Below are 24,496 nucleotides of genomic sequence, written 5' to 3'. Positions count from 1 at the left end.
TTCCTTTGGAGACTTCAGGCTGAAGGCGCAAGGAACATAAGGAGTCAGCAGGCCGTTGAGTCGCTTCGCCAGTGTGTACGTGGGTGTGGGTATCTGGCTAATGATTGGCTGAAGTGGGTTTCCAGGCTAGTGTGTCTTGACATTTCCATACGCATATCCAGGTTTATATTCCCCAATGATCTTTGGCAGATGGAGTCCGGATTTCTTGGCGTTCACAGTTTCGATCAGTTTGTTGACCTTTGCCTTCAATTCAGCTGTAGTGTCCTTCATTACCCTTTGCAATTTAGTTTGGTCAGAGAGTATGAGGTTCATTTTCGCCAGATATTCGTCTTTTTTAAGAATGACATATATTGGCGACTTGTCACCTCTCCTGACAACTATCTCCTTGTTCTCACGAAGGCTTTTAGCTGCCGCTTTGAGCTCGGCGGACAGTATGGTGACTCTGTAATTGCCTCGACAGGTACAAGAGGAGTGTTGTTAACGCATATGTCGACCGTGCTCTAAGCCACAGCTCAGAATGGAAGCAAGTCGACGAAGAACTCTGTAGGGTAAGGCAGGTCCTAGTCAACAACGGCTTCTCCAATGGTTCCATCGAAGACATCATAAGAAGGAAAGTGAAACGCCATGCAACCTCTGAAGAGACAACTAACACAACACATATACCCCCTATTAGACTATTTTACAGGAACTTCTTTTCCACAGCTCATAAAACAGAGGAAAGGGTCCCGAAAGATATTGTTAATAGAAACGTTATCCCTACAGACAAAAATCAGAGGATACAACTGACGATTTACTATAAAACCAGAAAAACGGCCAGCCTACTCATGAGAAACTCTCCAGACACAAAGCAGAACGCTTTAAAAGAGACCAACGTCGTCTATGCCTTCAAATGCCCACTTGGGGACTGTAAGCTCCAAAAAGCCCAGTGCATAGGCAAGACAACAACATCTCTTTCTAGGCGTTTAACGATGCATAAACAACAGGGCTCCATTAAGGAACATATAATCTCTTCCCACAACCAAACCATCGCCAGAGAAATCCTAGTAAACAACACAGAAATCATCGATAGATACAGCGATAGCAGGCGGCTTGACGTTTGCGAGGCACTACACATTAAGAAGTCAACACAAGCAATCAACAGCCAATTAATGCACAACAATATTGTACGCACCTCAAGACTCCGCTCCAATATAGAAGCATCAAGAAATATGGACCAATAGGCTTTCTACAATCACTTCCATTTCAATACCCATTATTTCGTGTTCTGTCTTGTGTTGATGAAATTAATACCCTATTAATGCCACCTCTTGTTCTGTCTTGTGTTGATGAAATTAATACCCTATTAATGCCACCTCACCCCATCTACCTCACTCAAATGTAGATATAAACAAAATCGGAGATGCGTAAGTTCTATTCAGTTGTGTATTTGTAAACTAAAAAGTCTTTGAAAATGTAATAAGTTTTACGAAACGCGCTCGTGTCACGTCAGACTAGAAATAAAAATGAATTTTGGAGAATTGATTTTTGAATTACCTCCAACAGTGAAAAGAAATGTACGAAAGATTGAGCAAATTCGTGTTAGAATTATTAATCTTACTTTTTCGGTCATATTTAATATATATATATATATATATATATATATATATATATATATATATATATATATATATATATATATATATATATATATGCTGAAGGCCCCGGGGGTGACAAGAAGAACCGTATCTCCTTCATTCCAACACTATGAACGTTGAAAGGTGCGTTGTCTGAGCTTTGTGTATGGCGAGGCAGGTACAGTGTATGGGTGAGGGTGAGGGGAGGGTTGCCGCCGTCTCAGTGCCGCCACCCACCAGCCCCCAAGGCGGGGTACGGGGGGAAGGGGGGAGTGATGGGGGAGGCTCTCGAGCTGCCTACAGTGATGTTAGTGGAAAGTTAGTGCGTTCATAAGCAAATCGGTGAGTGTAGTGTTAAAAACAAAGTGCACTAGTGATTTCCCCGAGTGTTTGATAGTGTGTAACAAGTGTGACGGCAGCCTCCCTCGTGTGCCCCCCCTCCACCACCCCCGCCCGCCATCTTCCCCCACCCCGCTACCTGCGCCCTACCCAGCCAGCCGCCCATCAACACACAGCCTACCCACACACGGTGCCCAGGCCATGCCCAACTCCCCCAGGAGGGTAATGCTTGCCGTGTTACTCTCCATCTGGGAAGGAGAGGGTGCACTCAGTGGGAGCCAGGCGTCATCACATCTAGGAATGGCACATGTCGCACCTGACACACAGCCTCTTTCCAGCCAAGAAGATGGCCACCCAAGAGGAAACTGTCAAGTGTGTGACAGACGGTATCGTCTCAATTCAAATGGAACTGTCCGCTATCATTCTCTCAATTCAGGTGGTTGTCTAGGGTCTAGGCGCCTGCCCCGGGGCAGTGACGATGGACAACCTGCTGCAGGAGCGAGGAACAATATCTCCCTCAACTTCATTTCAGCAGATAATCTGCTTGAAGCAATCAAAGCGACGTCCACCAGGACCTTGCCCCACATCCCCAAGGCTGCCCGTCATCAAGCAGCAGCCAAACTCACCAGTCTGCTGACAAAGGTCAACAATGCTCCTAGAACCATTGGAGCATGGCACAATCTCCTTCTATTTGGGAATGCATGCCTAGCATTACCGCCCAGGAGAGACAAGTCATTAGCAACCTCTGTAATCAGAGCTCTTAATGAATTCCCCAGAGCAGACAACCTGGTCCGCCTCCCCCCTCGTCCCAAGAACACCAGCCGCAGGACGACCAACAATAACTCATCTGAGAACCACAAAATGAGAGCACAGATCACCAGGAAAATTGAAGAGGGCAATACCACAGGTGCCATCAGAATCATGACCAGCGATGACACTATTGCCCCCAGGAATGCCACGACAGCAGAGGCTCTTCAAGACAAGCACCCACCCAGAGCCCCCGACAGCAGCAGGGATCCCCAGGAAAACAATGCTGGCATAGAACCCTTGACTGTTCGAGAATCTGAGGTGTACAAAGCAGCCATGTCTTTCCCAACAGGTTCAGCAGGGGGCTTTACAGGCCTAAGACCCCAGCACATCAAACAAATGCTGAACCCGGTGCTTGGAGATGCTGCAAAGGACCTTCTAGTGGAACTTACCAGATTCTCCAACATGTGTTTGGCTGGCGGCATCCCTGAGGACATCAGGCCTGTCTTTTATGGAGCAGCACTCTGTGCTCTAAAGAAGAAGGATAGAGGTATCAGGCCCATTGCCGTTGGCAACACCCTCCGACGCCTTGTAGCTAAGGCTGCAGTGAGATCTATCAGCCAGGAAGCAGCCACCTTGCTGAAACCTCATCAGCTCGGGTTTGGGATTCCCCTAGGTTGTGAAGCTGCAGCACATGCAGCGCGGGCTTACATTGCTGATCTCCCGGACCAGAAGGCACTAGTAAAGCTTGACTTCAAAAATGCCTTCAATCAAGTCAGACGAGACGCTGTCCTCAGGGCTGTACACAACCATTTCCGTCCCCTTTACCCATTCATCCGATCGTGCTACAGTGGGGACTCTAAGCTTCTTTTTGGGGAGCATGAAATAAACTCCTGTGAAGGTGTCCAACAAGGTGACCCCTTAGCCCCCCTCCTTTTCTGCCTAGCTATCAAAGAGGTCACTGATAGTCTGACAAGCGAGCTAAACATCTGGTACCTGGATGATGGCACTCTAGCTGGAACTCCGGAAACCATTTTGGGGGATATAAGGAAAATCCAGGAGCAGGGAGCAGCCTTAGGCCTCATTCTCAATGCATCCAAATGTGAAATAATCTCCCGCAACCCAGACATCACTGGGCAAATACAAAATGCTCTTCCAGACATTCTCGTTGTTGAGCCACCGGACTGCACTCTCTTGGGTGCCCCCATTGGCCCACGAGCAATCGAGGAGGTCCTGGCTGCAAAAATCACTGACCTAAAGAGAATGCAGGACAGGATTGACAAGATTGATGCCCATGATGCTCTCTTTCTCCTTACAAGATGCCTGTCTCTCCCTAAGTTGACTTACTTTCTGAGATGTTCTCCATCCTACAGCAGCCCTAAGTTAAATGTGTATGACACCCTTCTGAGGTCCATGCTGGTGAAAGTCCTGAACCTGCCATTGGACGACTCTCAGTGGGAGCAAGCAACCCTTCCTGTAAGACTCGGCGGCCTTGGTGTCCGCACAGCCTCCCAAATTGCTCTACCAGCCTTCCTTTCCTCCTCTCATGCATCGCACGACCTCGTCAGAGATATTTTACCTGCAACCCTGAGAGATTCAGCAGGAATACACGATCCTGCTTTCACTGAATGTTCAAATCAGTGGAATGTTCTTGCAGCCCCAGAAACCATTATAGAGCCAACAAAACAACACAAACAGTCCGGCTGGGACCACCCTCTAGTGGAAAAAGTAGCTGATGCCATGCTAAGCGTCGCAACATCAGACAAGGAGAAAGCCCGCCTCAGAGCAGTTCGTGCCCCCCATGCAGGAGACTTCCTCCTGGCAGTACCCATGTCTGCAATGGGCACGCGCCTAGATCCAGAATCCCTTCGTGTAGCAGTGGCCCTCCGCCTTGGTGCCCCAATTCACACTGAATACAAGTGTATTTGCAACAGGGTGGAAGCAGACCAATACGGACTGCATGGGTTGCATTGCGGAAGCACAAAGGGCTGGCATGCAAGACACAACGAGGTCAATGACATCATCAAGAGAAGCCTCGTCTCAGCTGGGTGCCCAGCGGAGAGAGAACCTCGCATCCTAGGGGTCCAAAACCCGGATTTCCCAGCACTTCGCCCTGATGGCATCACCATATACTCATGGAAGGAGGGTAGACAGTTGGTGTGGGACTACACATGTGTATCCACCCTGGCTGACACCTATGTACACTTCGGAGCTGATCAAGCAGGTGGGGCGGCCAACCACAGGGAAACAGCAAAATCACTCAAGTACAGGCGACTGGAAGGTCAATACCTCTTTGTTCCCATAGCGTCTGAGATGCATGGCCCCTGGGGCAAGAGTGCCTTGGGATTTCTCAAGGAATTGGGGTCCAAGCTCATTGACGTCACCAGAGACCCAAGGGCTTCCAGTTTTTTATTTCAGCGTCTCAGTGTGGCGATCCAGAAGGGAAATGCTTGCTGCGTCCTCGGTTCCTGTCCAGAAGCGGAGGAGCTTTAAGAGATCCATAACCTTTAGGCATTTGTCTTGTATGTTTTGTAACCTTTAAATACACAATAAAGGAAAAAAAAAAAGGGAAGGGGGTGGTAGGAGAAAAGCACACAGAAACTGTATTGGAGGGAATACACATTCCCTCCAATGCGTTATGTGTGGTTTCCTCCGAGGCTATGGGTCCCCCTTCTTCCAGCCAGAGGTGGTACTCCCTTCCCTATGAAAAAAAAAAAAAAAAAGTATATATATATATATATATATATATATATATATATATATATATATATATATATATATATATATATATATATATATATATATATATATATATATATATTTATTTATTTATTTATATATTTATTTATTTATTTTTACATGTACAAGTCATGGGAAGGGATTTTATCAATATCCAAAGAAAAAAATTGAGGGGGGAGGGGGAATACACCTCAATTTCGGCACACCACCAGAATGTCACAATAAAAGTCACTCAGCACAGAGGTTAATGAAAAAAAGTTACAGCTCACGCGCTACGGAAAAGTGAAAATATAAAAACAGAAACCATGTACAAAATGTATCCAAATCATACCATAGAATGACAAAGCAATGTAAAGAATTTGGGTGCACTGTACTCATGTTCGAAGACCTTACCTTAAACCCTTTAACCTTTGGTCTGCTCAGCTATTAATGACTGTGGTTGCCCGTGACTGCATGTAACTATGGATGCCTGACTGTAAATGCTTCAGTGGGTGCGACTGGCTTTTACTTCAGAGAGGCAGTGAAATCTGTGAAAGAAAATATATAACCGTTGGCAAGCATCAAGGAAAACAAATAGAATTACCCGCCATCAACACATGTTGCATCATGATACAATACACATGTGCAAAGAAATCCCCTATTTTAGCAGAGAAATACACTGTACAGCCTGTACATGCAATTTTGTGAAATAATTATAGTTTGTTATAATACAGTATTAAGTACTTAACTGCGCCAACCGAGCATTCTCGGTCAGTGGGAAACTGCGGCAAACGAGAAAACTCATTTTGATTTTTCGGTACCCATTCTAAATGTATACGAAGTTGGTTGTGTACGAAATGGACACTTAGGACCTCCAGTGAGAGGCAGCCATCTTGGAAAAAAATCCCAGAATGCCCTAGGGCTGCTGGCTGGGTTAGGACTGAAAGAGCAACCATGGGTGGCGCACGCGCCTCTGGCTCCCAAACACCTGTCCGACGTGGTGTTGAAATATCATGCTCTGTCGGTGAAATTCAAACCTTATTGTTTGAAGAACATAAGGGTCATAATATTGGTGAAGCTAGGCGCAATAAGGACCTAACACAAAGGTCGGATGCAAGCGATACAGCACCTATGAGGATGATATAGCGAGCGTATCCAGTTGTAGCTCTGAGCATCACCCCTTGCCCACCTATACTATCTCCAATTTATATAGATGATACATAGATTAATCATTTTCTACGTTCAGTGATGATGCATCTGATACAAGTAGCAAAGGTGAACAGTGTTAGCCATTTCCATGGTGGTGTTTTCCATAGATATTTTCAATAATAGCTGAATGCCTGTCCAGACTGATGGACACTCTTTGAGGCTAGCTGAATCTCTTCCTGACTGATGGACACTCTTTGAGGCTAGCTGAATCTCTTCCTGTGTGGGACCTTACAAAGCGATCTTTTCAAGACTACCTTACAAATTGATCTTTTCCTATAATCTTTTCAATACTACCATATGCTTTACAAGCTTGGCTACATACAACCTACAGGTACTAAAGCCAAGGGTGTACGTGAGTGCTTCATTTGCAAGCACACAGAACGAAGAAACAGGAAGTGAAAATCGATCTGTACCTGGTGCACCGAGAGCGAAGTCACGCTGTGCACCATTGACTATTTCAAATCAAATCAAATCAAATCAAATGTTTATTTAGGGAAGGTACATACAAGAGATTTTACAAAGAGTGATAGATTTATAGATAGGGCTAGTATATACAATGCCTAAAGCCACTATTACGCAAAGCGTTTCGGGCATGAAAAACTTAAATTACTAAAGCTTAATACTAATTGAGCATAAAGAGTAAAATGAAAACATGGAATGAAAACATAGCTGAAAAAGCAGCACAAATACAATTCTGTCGACAAACAGCGCTCTTTAAAAAAACAGACATTGGTTGACAATAGAGGGGTAAGGTAGGTTACAGGGAATTTTTTAGGTATAGCTTCGTTTTTATCTTAAACTGGTTGAGAGAGGTACTGTAACCCCGCGATTATCCGGGATTCAAACATCCGGAAAACGCCCTTATACGGCCAAAATCGTAATCGGATAAAGTTATCACAATATCCGGCCAAAATGGCCACAGGAACCGGATAAAAGCTGGTTTGGCCGGATGAATATTCGGCCATACTGTATTAATCCCCTCTGTGGCTCTAGACGCATGGTAGAGGAAGGAGTGGGGTGGGTGGGTGGTGTCGGGAGGGTGGGAGGGGTGCATCGGAAGGGACCACCTAGGTACAGGAATTACCATTAATTTTAGAACACTTAATCATAGCCAAAAACAAATGAAATAAGTACTAGTAATTATGTAATAACAAATAAATAAGTTTCCTAAAATTAATGTGCACAGGCTGAAGTTTCCTTCAAAAATATTGTGAGTTTTTTTCCTCCTGGCGGCCTACGTAACGCGATATAGCTGCCCCAGCCCAAGTGGACCTGTCCAACACTGGTCAACCCATGTGCATCCGTCCCTCGTGTTACACACAGTGCTGCGCCATTAGTGAAATATTTTTTTAAATAACTTTTTTATTTTCATAGTAACTTTGAACATTTTTGGCCAAGATTATGTCTGGTAGCAGCATCAATCGTTCTGCAGGTGTTAAGAGGAAGAAAGTTGTCCTAACAATTAAAGACAAGTTACTGTTATACACCTCAACCAGTGCGGCGTCACAGTGCTGCTCCATTAGTGAAATATTTTTTTAAATAACTTTTTTATTTTCATAGTAACTTTGAACATTTTTGGCCAAGACTATGTCTGGTAGCAGCATCAATCATTCTGGAGGTGTTAAGAGGAAGAAGGTTGTCCTAGCAATTAAAGACAAGTTATGTGTTGTTCAACCAGTGAGGAGTCACAGGCAGCCAAATGCCTTCAACAAGTGAGGCGCCACAGGCAAGCCAAGCGCCTTTAACAAGTGATGCGCAAGCAAGCAAGCGCCTTCAACAACTGAGGCATCACAAGCAAGCCAAATGCCTTCAACAAGTGAGGCTTCACAGGCAAGCCAAGCGCCTGCAACAAGTGAGGCGCAAGCCAAGCGCCTTCAACAAGTGAGGCGTCACAGGCAAGCCAAGCGCCTTCAACAAATGAGGGCATGCAAGCGCTTCAACAAGTGAGGCACATGCAAGCGCCTTCAACAAGCGAGGCCTTACAGGCAACCCAAATGCCTTCAACCAGTGAGGCTTCAGCAGCTGGCAGTCAAAACTAACTTTGCTTAACCCTTAACATGCTCGGGGTCTAATATCCTGCTATCCACACAGGCGCATGTCATTTTGAAAAAAAAAAAAAAATTTTTTTTTTTTTGCTAATCTGTTAAGTTCTGTTCACTGATCACGGGAAAAATAAAAAAAAAAATCTATTGTACTTACTTTTGTTGCAATAGAGCCGAGAAGCTCTGCGATGACGTCACAATCTGCATGTTCGCTCATGCAGTACACGCCCGGAAGGTGTTGCGCGCGGTCCTCAAACAGCCAGAGTTGCCACAAATATATTTTCGCGCTATTTATTTACAATGTCTAAGCGCATTTTATCTAATTTTTTTTTCACTAATTGTGTTTCAAATACTGTTTGAACATATTTTGTATCAATAATTGTTGCATATTTGAGTATACACAGGCGCACACAAATGTTTTCAATTACGGCAATATAATATGTCATTACAGTCTATTATATTGTATGTTCTGCTTATATTTGTATATATTTACACACACGCACACGCTATCTGCTTATATGTTTACATATTTACACACTCGCACACGCTATACACACTTTGAAGCACACTTAGAAGATTTCTAGACTGTGGTAGTCATTGAAGCAGTCGACAGCACATAATGGGATACCACACGTTTCACACCATGTTTGCACAAGCTTCCGTTTCTTGTCTCTACGTGTCGTTGTTTTACACACCAAGCAATCACGTTGGGCTATTGCACGCTTCACACCAGGTGGCAAATACTTAAGTTTGTGTGCTAGGAAGCCTTCAGTGTGAGCGAGGCGTGGAGTACCAGCATGCTGCAACAGTGGGTTTATGATGGGCCGCTGAATACCTGGGACATCTTTTGCAAACTTTCCTAATAACTGTATTGCAGCATCAAATACAAAGTCACGGAAAGTGGGCTTACGTCCAGTTCTCACAAGGTACATGTTGAAACAGTTCAGCATGCTCATGTCCACAAGATGGAAGAACACTTTTTTCGTCCACCTACATGTCTTCCGCACACACTCTGCAGTGCCAATCATCATGTCTGATTTATCAATCAACCGCATGTTGATATTATAGTCTAAAACACAGTCTGGCTTATATAGTGGTGCGTTTGTTTTATGGCTCACTTTCCCACTGTTCACCATTGTTCCATCATGAATTGTTGTCAACAAGTTCACCTCTCTTTTGTCTTTCCACCGAACTGACAGAATGTTATCACTTTTCCTTCTCTGACACTCACCAACTGCAATGTCGTTGTCAAACACAGGCATTTCCCTTCGTTGTGGCTTTACTGTACCAACCAATCCGGTTCTATTTTCTAGTAAGAACCGAGCTAGCAAGGGACTTGTGTAGTAATTATCTGTGTATAAAATGTGTCCTTGTTCATCCACGGAGCCATGATGGTCTTCACTACACTCCCCGAGAATCCATGTTCGTCGTTACCGGGAATGTCTACATCACTAGCCGAGTACAGAATCATGTGTAACACGTATCCTGTCTCACAATCACAAAGAACAAAAAATTTCAGGCCAAATCGGTTTCGTTTTGAGGGAATGTACTGTTTGAATGGAACACGTCCCTTGAAAAGTATGAGAGATTCATCAACCACCAGCTTCTGTGCTGGTACGTAAAAATCTCTGAATTTTCCAATAACATCGTTCATGTAGTGCCTCACTCGCCACAGTCTATCATCAGGTGTTCGGTCCTGAACACTTCCAAAATGTAGACACCTGAGGAGTATCTGAAACCTGTCTCGTGACATATATTTCCCGAATAAAGGTGTTGGTATTGTCTTGTCCTTGCTCCAATAGTCATTTATTGCATGTTTGTGACAGTGCTTCATCAACAAACAGAGTGCCAAAAACACATACATTTCCGCCACTGTGGTATTTTTCCAACGCTGCAGTCGTGAAAATTCTGTGATTTCCCTCTCAATCAGGTAAGCAGCATGCAGGTTCGTTTGGTGTACAATGTATTCCATGAGTGGTTCATCATAGAATGCTGTAAAATATTCCATCTCAGCCATGTCCTCACCTTGATTAGGGAAAAGGTTTGTAATCCCTACATCTTTATCGTCAAAGTGAGGAATATTAGGAATAAAATCGTCACCATCACTCCACTCAAGTACACCAGGCGTCCTGCGAGATGCAGAGGAAAGACGGCGAGGAAGCGATGCATACCGGCGACCAGGAGCTGAATACCGTCTGCGAGAAGCACGGCGGCTACGTGCACGTGAGGTGGGTGCACGTGAACACGAGGGTCTTGGTCCCTCATGTGGTGCCATGCGGTGGCGCTTGGCTGGGCGAGATGCTGCTGACGCGACAATTTCTCGCCCAGTTACACCACTGGTACCAGCCACAGGCTCAATAAAACTTTGATCTGAGTCACTAAACCCAGAAAAGGAGTCACCTCCCTCTGACTCGTCACCCTCAAACAGAAAATATCCACAGGAACTGTGAGGTCGTGGTAGAATTGGGGTAGAAAATGGGCGAGGAGGCATGGGAGAGCGTATAGGCCTCGCCATGGCATGGCGGTCATTCTCACTTTCACTGCTGCTGCTACTATCTCCCGACAACTGTGTATAATCCTCATCGTTGTCTGAATCGTCAAATACACTTTCTTCACCTTCAGAGAATAATTTGTGGGCTATTTGCTCTGGGGTGAGGGACTGAGTGGTGCGTGCCCGTGAGGCGTTTGACCGTGCGCTCGCCATGGTGACTCTCGCTAAACTGAGGCCTCCCATGCCATCGGAGCGTGAGCTGGATTTTTTTTCAAAATGGCCGCTGTTTACTAGAGCCCCTGGGCAGCGTATGGGACCCCCAGCTACACCGCGGGCCATTCAAATCGTGCGCGGTACCCATACACTTCATATGAAGTGAAGCGCAGTTGACTGGTAAAACGATTTACACTTCATATGAAGTGATGCGCACTTTAAGGGTTAATGAACTGTACAGTAATTTTAAGTGTTAATTTTAGTGTTGTGTTAGTATAAGTTACGTAAATTGTTAAGAATTCTTAACTTCAAGATGTGTGGCATCAATCAAGAAGACGAACACCAACAAGGTAGGTTGAGGTTTCTAGTTGAATATTTAATAATTATATGTGGCAAGGCAATTCAAATTATGTTGTTTGTAGTATAAAAGTAGTTGGAAATTGCCACTTTTGGACTCGTAGGTGAAAAAGTACCATTATCCGAAAAATGTGATAATCCGGCTGGGGGTCCTTCCCATATAGTCCGGATGATCGAGTGGAGACAGTACAGTCTTTAACATGGTTGGGAAGGTCATTCCACAATCTGGGTCCCTTGATTTGTAGAGCATTTCTAGTTTGATTAAGTCGTACTCTAGGAATATCAAAAGTGTATTTATTTCTGGTGTGGTGCTCATGGGTTCTGTTACAACCTTCTATGAAGCTTTTGAGGTCAGGATTGGCGTTACAGTTTAGCGTTTTATATATGTATAATACACATGAGAGAATGTGCAGTGGTTTAATGTCTAACATATTCAGAGATTTGAGTAGGGGTACTGAGTAATGTCTAGGGCCAGAGTTGGATATTGTCCTAATAGCAGCTTTGTGTTGAGTAATTAGAGGACGTAAATGATTTTGGGTAGTAGAACCCCAAGCACAAATACCATAGTTGAGATATGGATAGATGACGGAGTAATAGAGAATCACCAGGGCAGGGCTGGGTACATAATATCTGATCTTAGAAAGAATGCCAACAGTTTTTGACACTTTTTTTGATATATTTAAAATGTGTCCCTGGAAATTCAGCTTGTGGTCAATGAGAATGCCAAGGAATTTGCCATCTAATTTGTTACAAATTTGGGTATTGTTTATTTTGAGATTTATTTGATTAGAGGATTTATTGCCAAACAGAATATAGAAAGTTTTGTCAATGTTAAAGGTGAGTTTGTTGGCAGTTAGCCAAAGATGGACTTTATTTAGCTCAGTATTTACTGTGGCATTTAGAGCAAGGGGGTCAGGACTGGAGTAAATGAAAGTTGTGTTGTCAGCAAATAGAACTGGTTTGAGGTGTTGGGAGGCATTTGGAAGGTCATTAATGTAGATGAGAAAGAGGAGAGGGCCAAGTATGCTGCCCTGAGGAACACCAATGTTGATGGGTAGGGTGGGAGAAATTGTATTATTCACAGAAACATACTGGAGCCTGTCAGTAAGGTAGGATTTGAGGTATTGCAGGGAGTGCCCTCTGACTCCATAATGATGTAATTTAAGAAGAAGGTTTTGGTGGTTGACAGTGTCAAAAGCCTTACGCAGGTCCACAAATAACCCAACAGGGAACTCATTTTTATCAAGAGCTGTATGAATCGAGTTAAGCATACTAATAAGTGCATCGTTAGTGCTTTTTTTGGGTCTGAAGCCATATTGGCAAGGGCTAAGTATATTGTGTTTGGCTAGATAAGAGTAAAGCTGCTTATAAATTAGTTTTTCAAAAATTTTTGACAAGTTTGGCAGGATTGATATAGGTCTGTAGTTGTTAACATCTGTGAGATCACCACATTTGTGGACAGGCGTTACTCTCACTTTTTTTTTAGAATACTGTATCTGGAAAGGTTTGGAGTTCAAGTGACTTGTTGAAGAGCAATGCAATAGCAGGGGCTAAAGATCTGGAGGCTTTTTTGTAAATTAAAGTTGGTATCTCCTCAAGGGCACTAGACTTGGTTTTATCCCTCAAACCGTGCATATCATATATAAATGATATCAGTGACAAAACCGAAACCGCGCACATCATTTATATATGATTTCGTGTCTAGCGCTATAATTTAAACGCCCCGCCTGGGATAGGGGCAGCTATAGTACAGCCACGACCAATAGTTGCCAGATGCCACCTAGAAAAAAAATCCAGGCCAACATTCTTGGGTGTTACAGCGTCAGTATTGAGCAAGCCACCATGGCTGGCGCACGCAGCACGAGCTCACAGCACCGCTGTTCAGCTTGTGACCAGAGCATCGCCTACAAATACCATAATATAAATGATACTGCTATTATTTAGCAGTGATAGTATTACTGAAGCCCCCCTGACTGTGATAAAACTGACCAGGATACTGATAATAGCAGGATTGTGGTGATATTTAGCGCTGTGCTCCATGGAGGGAGGAGTAAGGCTGTGGAGGGAGGGTTCTGGCATCATCTTCTGACTGTGTGTGGCCACCATTTATTGACTGCACTCACCATACCAGCTTAGTGGTTCGCTATGGTGAACACAAATGTAGATACTTATATATAACGTGTGATAACAGCGAGAGTAGGAGGTTGGGAACCGCCATTTTGGTGAGGGAGGAGCGTCGTCTGCACGACTTGGCATGGTGTTTACTGATGGCCACTATGGTCTTTGGGCACCATACCAGCTTATTTGTTCAGGTATGGTGAATAAAACAGGTAGATACTTATATATAATGTGTGTATATAGCGTAATAACACCACAAACAATATTGTTGGAGGACAAATATTAGTGCGTCTGGCCTTGAGGGCGGCCGCCGATCAGCTGTGTGAGTAGCTACGTCTTATGGCATTTACTCACCATACAAGCTTAGATGTACAGTTATGGTGAACAAAACATGTAAATACGTATATATAACGTCTGTGTATAGTGAATAAATACAGAAAGAGTATTGTGGGAGGTGAATGAGGGTGAGTGAAGTGGTGTTGAGGGATGGAGTGGCAGTGAGTGGCTCGCTGGTGTTTGGCGATCACTCCTCGTTGCTTTTTGACTCACAAGACCAACTTAGTAGTTTGTTATGGTGTACAAAACATGCAAATACTTATATATAACCTGTGTATATAGTGTAACAACAGCAAAACTATTTGTTTATTGTTTTATTAACATAATAATTGAATCACTAATATGCACACCATAATTTTGAGTACAGCGATGGTTCACACATTTTATAATATAAATATACCACAATTCACTGTATGGAATAATATTACTGCAAAAAAATTAAGAAAAAATCAGAGACATTGAAATAATTAGGTAATAATATATTTGTGGCAACTGCCGTCTGACAGCTCGGGCGGAGCAGACCTTGTCTGGCGAAGGCTCTGCCAACGCCCCTTTTTTGCCACACTTCCCTACCCTATTTCGGCTAAAATATGCCACCTACGATTTTTTTGCTATTTTTTCCGTGATCAGGGAACAAAAATGAACACTTCTATAAGACGAAAGAATTTTTTGGATTTTTTTTTTTTTGAGCCTGTGGGTATGAATTCCATTTGGGCCCCTAGCGGTTTGAGGGTTAAGGGAAAGGATTATCTCATTGACGTCAGTGGAATTAATAGGCTTTAGGTACAGAGACTGTGGATAGTTACCTGTAAGATAGTCCTTAACGTCAGTACTGGAAGATGGAATATCATTTGCAAGGGATGACCCAATGGAAGAGAAGAACCTATTGAACTCAATAGCAGAATCTGAGGCTGAAAGCTGACCAACGTTATTGGAAAGGAGTGTTGGTTTGTTATTTAAAGTCTTCTTTGATCCCAATATTTGTGAAATTGTGCTCCAAGTTTTTTTAATGTTGCTCTTTATTTGGGTAAATTTATCTTCGTAGTATTTAGTTTTGGCTCGTCTAATTATCTTAGATAGCAATAATGAGTAATTTTTTGAGAATTCTTTGGAGACAATTCCTAACCTATACTTCTTCTCAATGTCATGTTTTTTATTAATGGATTTAAGTATTCTCTTTGTAAGCCAGGGATTGTTAAGCCTTTTGGTTGTGACTTGTTTTGTAAGCATAGGACAGTGGGTGTTATAAAGGCTAAGAGTTTTTTGAAGAAAAGATTGCACTGCTAGGTTGATGTCCCCTATGTTACCTAACTCGGACTCCCAGTTGACATTATCAGCAGCAGTTATAAAATTGTCTATAGCAGTTTCACTGTGCAGCCTAAAACTTAACTCCTTTGACTCTAGAGGTGGTTTGCTAATGTTAGTTAAGAGAAATGTGGGGTAATGGTCTGTAGTGCTATCGGTGATTATACCTAAAGTAAGCGGAGAGGTTATGTTTGTCCAGATGTGATCTAGAGTCGTGGCAGTACTATCAGTGATTCTAGTAGGTCTAGTGATTAAGGGTATGAGGAAGCAGGAATTCATACAGTTGAGGAAGCTAACAGCAGTAGGGTGTTCAGGCTCGCTGAGGTCAATATTAAAGTCCCCTGCGATACAGTAATTAGATGGTTTTTGTTCAGTCTGTTATCGAGTATTAGATTTCTAAGGTTTGAGTTGAATTCGGACACATCAGCGTTAGGAATTTGTGACGTTAAAGCGTTGGTGTTCGGCTATTTCAAAAGCTGGGGGCAGGGCCTCGTCACATAACAAAAAAAAAAAAGAGGTTTGTCCTTTCGTCTGCGGTAAGGTAATGAGAAGACACAAACACAAAGTATATAAACAATGAAATTTTAATTACTCTAGAAAACAAGACATGAATAAAGGCAATATCTCATAAAATTCAGGACAAGTCAACAAACAAAATAACATGAATAATTACTGGCAATGAAAAGTTACTCTAAGACAAGAATGCAAATTATAGTGATAGCAAATAAGTGAGGTGCTGGAATACTGGCTTCAAGCTGCCACCTCCCTTAGTACACGAAAGCCAAGGCTTAGTCTACTAGCGAGAGATGTCAACACCAAGGAGCACAGAGATATTCTGACGAGTACGGCGTGCTGCTGCCCAGACGTCGACTCTTGGTGGTGGCGTGAGTGCAGGTGCGGCGAGACACCAGCCAATCAGCAACAGGCAGGCGGAGGATGAGCAGTTTGCTGGTTACGGCGGCTGTAGCCGGTGTCGGGGTGTGCATGGTACGATTTGCTTCCTGGGCAAAATGTTTGGCGATACTGGTGGACGTATCTTCTATATAGTATCTTGTACTTGAACGACGTAATGATGTAGGGAAGAGCAGGCTCAATCTCTCTTGTAAGAGGTTATCGTCACATCATCAGTGTTAGGAATTCTATAGACTCCACCCACAGACAGGACAGACTCGGTACCCTTGACTCTGAAGCTGGCAAAGATATACTCCCCACAGCAGTCTCTAGTTCTAATTTCTTTTAAGCATGTTAGTATTTATTTATTTATTTATTTATTTATTTATTTATGCATATACAAGAATGTACATAAGGAATGTGAGGATACAAATATGGTAATTACAGTCTTGTAAAGCCACTAGCACGCGCAGCGTTTCGGGCAGGTCAAATTGGTGTTCTTGGTGGTAGTAAAGAGCAGTGCCACCACCTCTCTGAAGTTGACGACAGTTGTGAATTGCCGAGTAATTAGGCATGTTAAAGAGTTGAGTAGTATCCTCCTTCAACCATGTTTCAGTAAGTATAATAAAAGAGAATTTGTTTTCAATAGTTTCAATCAAGGCACTAACATCATCGAAGTGTTTACCTAGGGATCTAACGTTCAAGTTGATTACAGAGATATTGTGATTATGAGTGAATACATTGTTTACATCATGTGCTGCAAAATATCGGCAATTTAGATCATTAAAGTGATGATTGTCATAGATAGTGGATAAGAGGTTTAGTTCTGGGTCTATACTTGTCTGCATAAAAAAGCTGGTTGCAGGAAAACAAGGCAAGAAAGGCAAATTACAAAGTAGAATTAAGCTATAAAAGGGGGAAAAATTTATAAACAATTCTATACAAAACAAACACAAAATGAACAACAAAAGAAAAAAATGAGGTAGCTTACAAGGGGCTTACAGGGGTACAATGGAGTAAGGGAGTATGGTGAGGCTAGGCAACCTAGGTAATAAATGAAATCAAAGAAAAAGTTGAATAATAAACATAGGCAAATTTAAGCTAATGATTATTAACTATAAATAGTTAAGTTATGACTGTATAATTAATAAGACCTGAAGAAATATTAATGCACTCAATTAATTAAGTTCAGTAAATGACTAGTGAAGAGTAAGTTAAAAATTAAGTCAAAAAATGAAACACATAGACTTAGGATACCTAGCCCCACTAGTTGACAAGGGGGTTAATTAAGTTAATTCATTGAGAGTGATAATATGGTGAGACAAACCACATTGGGAGAGGAAAGTGTTGAGGTTCTCTTCATTAGCAATTGTAAACATTTTGCCCTCTGCGGTCTTTCTCACCTTTATCAATCCATCTCTAACGAAGCACTGATGAATCGCATCTGGGTTTTGTTGACGGATTTGACGCAGGCGGTAGAGGAGTTGCTGTCTGTTCCTAGTCAAGCACTCGTTGATGTATAATCCCTTCCGTTGGGATGCAGCTGTCCCGACAAGATGGGATTTCATGAACTGGGAAGTCAGCTTCAGGCGAATTTTCCGCTGGTTTTGACCTGATGGATTCTTTTTGCCTACTCTGTAGGCAGCAATAATGTCAGTTTTGTTTAGAATGACCTGCAATTCGTTTTTTATGAGAGCCTGAGCTATTTCGACACACTTTTCACCTTCACGTTCCACAGGTATATCTTGGGACGACACAATAACAGAGTCTAGCAGCTTTTGTTGGTCTTGTTCTTCCTGGGAGACGGAACGTTGGGCGGATAATATACTGATACATGCAGTCATTTTGCTGAGAGCTTCCTCCTGTTTTTTTTATGGCTTCATCAGTTTTCAGAAGATTGTTTTCCTCACGGAGATCATTCAAGTCATGCTGGAGTTGGTCTTGGCTAGCCTTAAAGTTTCTAATATCCTCGTGGAGGAGGGTTATTTCTTGTTGTTGATGTTGGAGATTCGCACGGTTCGCTAGATTCTCATTTTGAAGACTCAAGATGATAGCATTTTGAGACTCGAGGACTAGGCACAACTTTTTGAACCACTGATTCTCGGTCCAGTTAGGGAAATCCGGTGAGGAACCGGAAGCTCGCTTGAATTGCGTAAACTGGGATGTTAGCGTGTTAATAGGAGAGGATTGAGAGGACACCGCTCCCTGGCTCAGTGGGGAGGAGGGGAGGGCAGCACCGCCACCACGGACCCCAGAGCTTCCAGACGGAGAAACACAAAGGTTGTTAGAGTTGGCCTGGATGGATGCCTTCTTAAGGGGTTTGTTGCCCTTATTTCCCTGCGCAGCCACATTTTTAGGAGACATGATTGGTTAGAATGGACTGGGGGTATATGTTGTGAAGAAACTTGCGTCAGGCAGCGCGGTGGCGGGCAGCATGCACTGATACAGCCGTAGAGGATTGTTTTGAAATTTGTTTGAGATGGATTGAGTTGATTTTGGATGGTTACTTTGGTTTTGCTATAACATGCTTGGACTCCATGTACTTAGCTGCCTGTGATTATTACTCACTTTCTTACTCACTTTATTACTCACTTATTATTGAATTTCGTTGATTATTACTCACTTCCGAAGTATTGAGTGTGTAATACAGTGTGTTACTGTGTAAATAGTATGTGAACCTACATATTGTAATTTCAGTGAATTTTTAACAAGTAATATTGCGACAATAAACATTTATTGTGGACACATTACTGACACATGTATCACAGTTCCATGGAACATTATGAACGTTCTACTGTATACATATTGTAAGGGACACAAATATGCATTATGTACGATAAAAAAACAAATAAAACCGCATTGGAAATACATAATACAAATAATTGAAAATATATTTGTGGCAACACCCGGTGCTTGAATGGCCCGCGTGACCATGTCTGGGCGAGTCACGCACGGGCGAACATCCCATGATAACGTCACAGCGCACCTTGTCCACGTCCCCACAGTCAAAGTAAGTGGAATTTGGTATTTATTTTTTACATATACATGTTCAGGGAAGGGAGTTTATCATTTTACGAAGAAAAAATAATTTTGGGGAACACTTTATTTCATGCGCACAGAATGAATTTCACAATAAACTCGCCGCAGCACGGTGGTTAAGTAATATATTTCTTTATTTTATATTCACATTCATTTATTAACCCTTCCACTACACAAATCATATACAGTGGAACCTCGGTACTCATAATTTTCGGTACTCGTAGTCAATTTCTCTGAAAAATTCAATCTGGTACTCGTTGTTTGCCTCGGTATTCGAAATTCGTTTATAAATGTACAGGTCCACCAAGTACGTGGTTCTGTTCAGCTGGGCGAGGGGCAGGACGAGGTGTGCACAGTTTACCAGTGTCTCCCATTTAGTGATGATCGCGCTTGGATATTGTATTTAGGAAGATAACAAGATGGATGGTGGGGAACTGGATGGATGGGGGGGGGGAGACTAAATGGATGGTGAGGGGACTGGGTGGATAGATGGCGAGGGGGCTGGGTGGATGGATGATGAGGGCACTGGATGGATGGATGGCAAGGGGACTGGGTGGATGGATGGTGAGAGGGGGCTGGGTGGGTGGATGATGAGGGCACTGGATGGATGGATGGTGAGGGGCCTGGAAGGATGGTGGGGGGAACTAGACGGATGGATGGTGGGGGGAACTAGACGGATGGATGGTGGGGGGAACTAGACGGATGGATGGTGGGGGGAACTGGATCGTTGGGGCTAACTGGATGGATGGATGGTTGGGGGTAACTGGATGGATGGATGGTTGGGGGTAACTGGATGGATGGATGGTTGGGGGTAACTGGATGGATGGATGGTTGGGGGTAACTGGATGGATGGATGGTTGGGGGAATTTGATGGATGGATGGTAGGGGGAACTGGATGGATGGATGGTGGAGAGGGATTGGATGGATGGATGGTGGAGAGTGACTGGATGGATGGATGGTGGAGAGGTACTGGATGGATGGATGGGGGGGGGGGAACTGGATGGATGGATGGATGGACCTATAGCTGGGATTGACGTGATACTAGCCAACGACTTGGTAACAGGTTGGGACTACAAACATCCCAGGAATGTGGACGAGTCAGCCGGAACAGCAAGGTCTGAGGTAACAGCAGGCATTGGTAATACCCAGATACAGGCAGACGTAAGATTAGATAATATGTTTAATCCTTCCTCTCACCAACAGGTTGACAGTATTTTAGCAGAGTCTCCTGATTCTTCTCCCGACGAGGAACATGAGGTTAAGGAGGCAGAAGCAACTGAGCGAGAAGAGAGACCTCGTATACAAGCACCCACGGATACCAAAGAGTCTGGAGCGAAGGCTGATGAATACTTGCGGTATGGCAAGATACAGCGTTCATTGAACCGGCCAGAGATTCCCCAGACGTCGGAGGTATGTGAGGTATGTGCGAAGGTTTTAGTGCCCTCTTCGGTCCAAACCAGGCTAATGGTTATAGCCGGCTATGGACATTACAGGCTCAGGAAGCTTATCCCTCAGTTAACCAAATGTTTCCTAGCGGTATTTTGTTTTATTCTTGTGTGTGTTCTCAGTAAGGACCAGTGGATGACCCGACAGATGATGGCTCCCATAAACATCGCGAAGGGATCCCGGGGATTGGAGATTTGCACTGCGAGTGTTGCAGTCAAAGGAGGGACCTGGAAGGTGATGATAGATACAGGAGGTACGATATGTGATATTAGTGACTGTTTCCGACAGGTTGACACCCCCCGCATGATTGCTGAGCCTGGATGCAGCATTATGCGGAACGTTGGTCGACCTGACGGTGGCAGAGCAGACACCATCTGCGGTGTACAAGCAGCTCTGTTGGAACTAGGTGTGGGCCTAGTAGGCGAGTGTGCAGTAAGTATTGACTTACCCACTGTCGCTGTCACTCTAAATTATCAGACTATTCTTTTTATTCCCTGTATTCCAGGTTCCCATCTCCCTGAAGGACTACTGGACCGGTACCAGAAATGCCATCTGTGACCAGCCATCATCGGTGCCACGACACAGGGAAGTGTCGAGTCGCCCCAGATTGTGTCTATACCAATCCTTACTCGAGGCTAGTGAGGTTGTGCTCCTGATTAACATCTTGGTGAGGTTGTATGAAGGCACATCAGGCAGGCCATTGCCTTCTATCTTCAAGGTGCCATTGTGCCAGAGTTTCTCGTTAGGACAGTTCTGTGGACAAGACATCCTCGCCACTCCAGTTCGTAATGTACGTGAGTCCGTTTGGAAGAGTACCTATGTACTAATTTGGTTTGTTTTGTCTTTTATAGAAACCCAAACCAAATTCTTTTTGGTGGGGAGGTGTTACGGACCCGAGCTCAGCGTCCGAGCACGGAGCAGTGACGACCGCGCCATCTGTGGGTCAGCTCCCGAAACCCCCTCCAAATGGACGACGCCATCTAGTGAGGACGAGATATACCGGCCACAGGGGCTGGTTTCCCGTCCTAATCAGCTCGTGGCATAGCCGCTGCTGACCTCTGGTGAGGTGATGCTTAGACTGCAACGCCATCTATGGAGTGGATAGGTGGGCGTTTGTGTCTAAGCCTGTGAGGTGCCCTAGAGTGTCCCTAGTACTGATGACGTGCCTGATTACAGAGTCGACCTGGGACTGCTGGATTGGACGATGGGCAGTCTACCCAAAGGCAGCCGTAGTATCTCCACGCATTTGCTGCAGAAGCTGTGAGTCACCCCCCGGATGAACACTGTTGTGTTAGCCTGCCTGTGAGGTGGCAGAACCAGGGATTGTCGTACCCGGGGCTGACTGGTGGAGAAGACTAGCCACTGGGGTGTTGTGGTGAGGAGAGTGATCTGTGAAATCACACGAGGCTCCTGCCTAGGGCTCGCAACCCTAGTATCGGTCGTGGAGTGGCCTACGCAGCGTAGCTGATTGGAACCTGCCAGCTAAAGGCTGGATTTGTGGTTGAAGGCCTCCACGACGGCGCACCCAGTGGGACGGTGATTTGACTGGCCTGTGGCCAGGGTAGACTCGTTACGAGAATCTAAGGATTAATCGAGAGGCAACGAGATGAGGACCAGGGCTACTCGTCTTGAGCACCGTGAAATGTCCTGAGTCTTCGGAGGCAGACAAGTGATTGTAAATAAGTGTAGTAATAGTAACAGCGTGTGACTGTTTATATATTTATTTATGGTGGTGGTGTGAATATATATTTAATTCAGTGCAGTTTTATCCCTTCCCCTTTAATTTACTTGCGTTACGGAACACACCCCTTGAACGCCACTACTAACTTGGGGCCGGATACCCAAACTCTAATAAGATCAGAGAAAGAACCCAGTTGCGACCCAATAGGGCCGTAACAGTGACTTTTACCACAGTGTACCGCTTGGTACCATATAACCTGCAGCTGCCAGCCACCACTGTCCAGAGCGTGTAGCTAGTACCTCAGTACCTTGGTACCTCGAGCCGCCAGCCGCCCTGCCTCACACTATGTGACGTCACCACCTCACTCATCGCCAGTGCCATAAATGTGTGCATGTGTCGGTTAGACATACAGCTCGCCCTCCTGCGAGTACCCTCCGTGTCAAGTACGGTTTGTGGGAAAGCCTATCGTCAATGGTCTCACATCATAACGAGGAAACCAGCTATCAGGCCACCTACGAGTTCTTGCATAAATGTCCCTGACTGAGTGAATAAGAGAAGTACCTGTAAGTACAAGATCTTGTCATTGTTATATTGTGTCTGTCTGTGATGATCTGAGGGATCAACCACAGTTCTCACCTTCTCATACCTGACAGGTATAGGTGAAGACACCCCAACGGTGTATGCGTGTTTATCTGTGTGGTATCACATTACTCTCGTCTGTGAATGTGAGCTTCACATATACCACACATTTAGTATTGAGATATTATTATTGTGCATGTTATCGCCTGTCCCATTGACAGTGCCATTGTTGAGTTATTGCATATCATCATTACCCGAGTATCCAGTTGGAACTCTTGTAATCCCTTTGCATACCGGCAGTTAGGTTTGCTGTGTTAATGATTGGCTGACAACTGTGTTAAGTTAGGTGTTTCGTCACGAGTGGATCCGAGTCGATTAGCCAGACGTCAAGAGTCTCGCTAATGCAACCATAGCCTTTCTGACGCCAGTCTAAAGTAAATCAAGCACCCTTTGCATTAGTGGTTAAATTAATAAATAAACTACTGCTAAGCTTTATGCGGTGTTTCCGTTGAACCACTTCTGAATACTGCCAACTATTTACTCAAGCCTTCAGTTCCAGGTGTCTCCAACACCGAGTTGCCTAATTCTCTAAACTATAAATGTGATGAGGACCCTAGGAGTCTCTTAAAGTGTTAAATCATTGAGGAGATTCCAACGATCAACGTGGACCAGGACCAGGTGAGGCTAGTCTGAGAAGAGACCCTTAAGGACTCTAACTCGACCTTGCTCCCAGGCCCTGTACGGTTGCTCTCGTATTTTCTCTGCTAATTGTAACAAGAGAGCAGTATATAGTAGTGCAATATGAACATCATAACAGCATGAACAGGCCACGTGGAGGATGAACAACCCACAGGCGCCAGGCAGGCGGCGGCAGACAATGTAAAAGTTACACCTCTGTACAAGTTAACCAGGAGGACAGGTCACGGTCACTGAGTCACCTAGGAGGTCAGAGTTGATGCCGCCATGATAATCTACAGGAATTAACTCCTCCACATTAAATGCAAACCCTCATGTTCAGCTGGGGAGCAAGAGATCATGGAAGAGAGACAGTAGAGTGGGTGCAGCCGGGTAGGACGGTGTGAGTGGACTCCAGGAGGGAACATCATCTCCAGGAGAACTGTGGAACACGATACGAGTAAGTACGGCTCTCTTGAACTAAAGCACCTCATTCAGTACTCTTGGCCTCTGGTAGGAATTAGTTAAGGAAGTACTGATTTAATTATTTCAAATAAAGTCATATATTGTCAAGTTTTATTAAATGTGTATTAATGGTTCCTTGTCTAAATGTTATTGAGCCTACCGTCCTCTTTGCCCTAGTGACCTAGTGTCCGTAATTATCCAGTACTCCTCCCCTCGTCCATCCCGTGTTGAG

The 24,496-nt window shown here is 44.2% G+C and overlaps 2 protein-coding genes across 2 annotated transcripts in view; one reads left to right on the top strand and one right to left on the bottom strand.

Annotated features, from left to right (window-relative positions):
• Window positions 1-24,496, top strand: part of LOC138370860 (uncharacterized) — a 300,961-nt gene that overhangs the window by 163,861 nt on the left and 112,604 nt on the right. The window lies entirely within an intron of this gene.
• The window catches only part of LOC123753343 (zinc finger protein 84), a 110,546-nt gene that overhangs the window by 16,559 nt on the left and 69,491 nt on the right, over window positions 1-24,496 (bottom strand). Inside the window, exon 2 of the mRNA XM_045735339.2 lies at window positions 5,832-5,965. The gene's annotated coding sequence lies outside the window, so the exon portion shown is untranslated. The remainder of the gene's footprint in view (window positions 1-5,831; window positions 5,966-24,496) is intronic.

This window comes from Procambarus clarkii, chromosome 33, assembly GCF_040958095.1.
Source record: "Procambarus clarkii isolate CNS0578487 chromosome 33, FALCON_Pclarkii_2.0, whole genome shotgun sequence".
Classification (NCBI taxonomy): Eukaryota; Metazoa; Arthropoda; class Malacostraca; order Decapoda; family Cambaridae; genus Procambarus; species Procambarus clarkii.
Note: the sequence above shows the minus strand (reverse complement) of the source record. Positions and strands in the feature narration are given on the sequence as shown.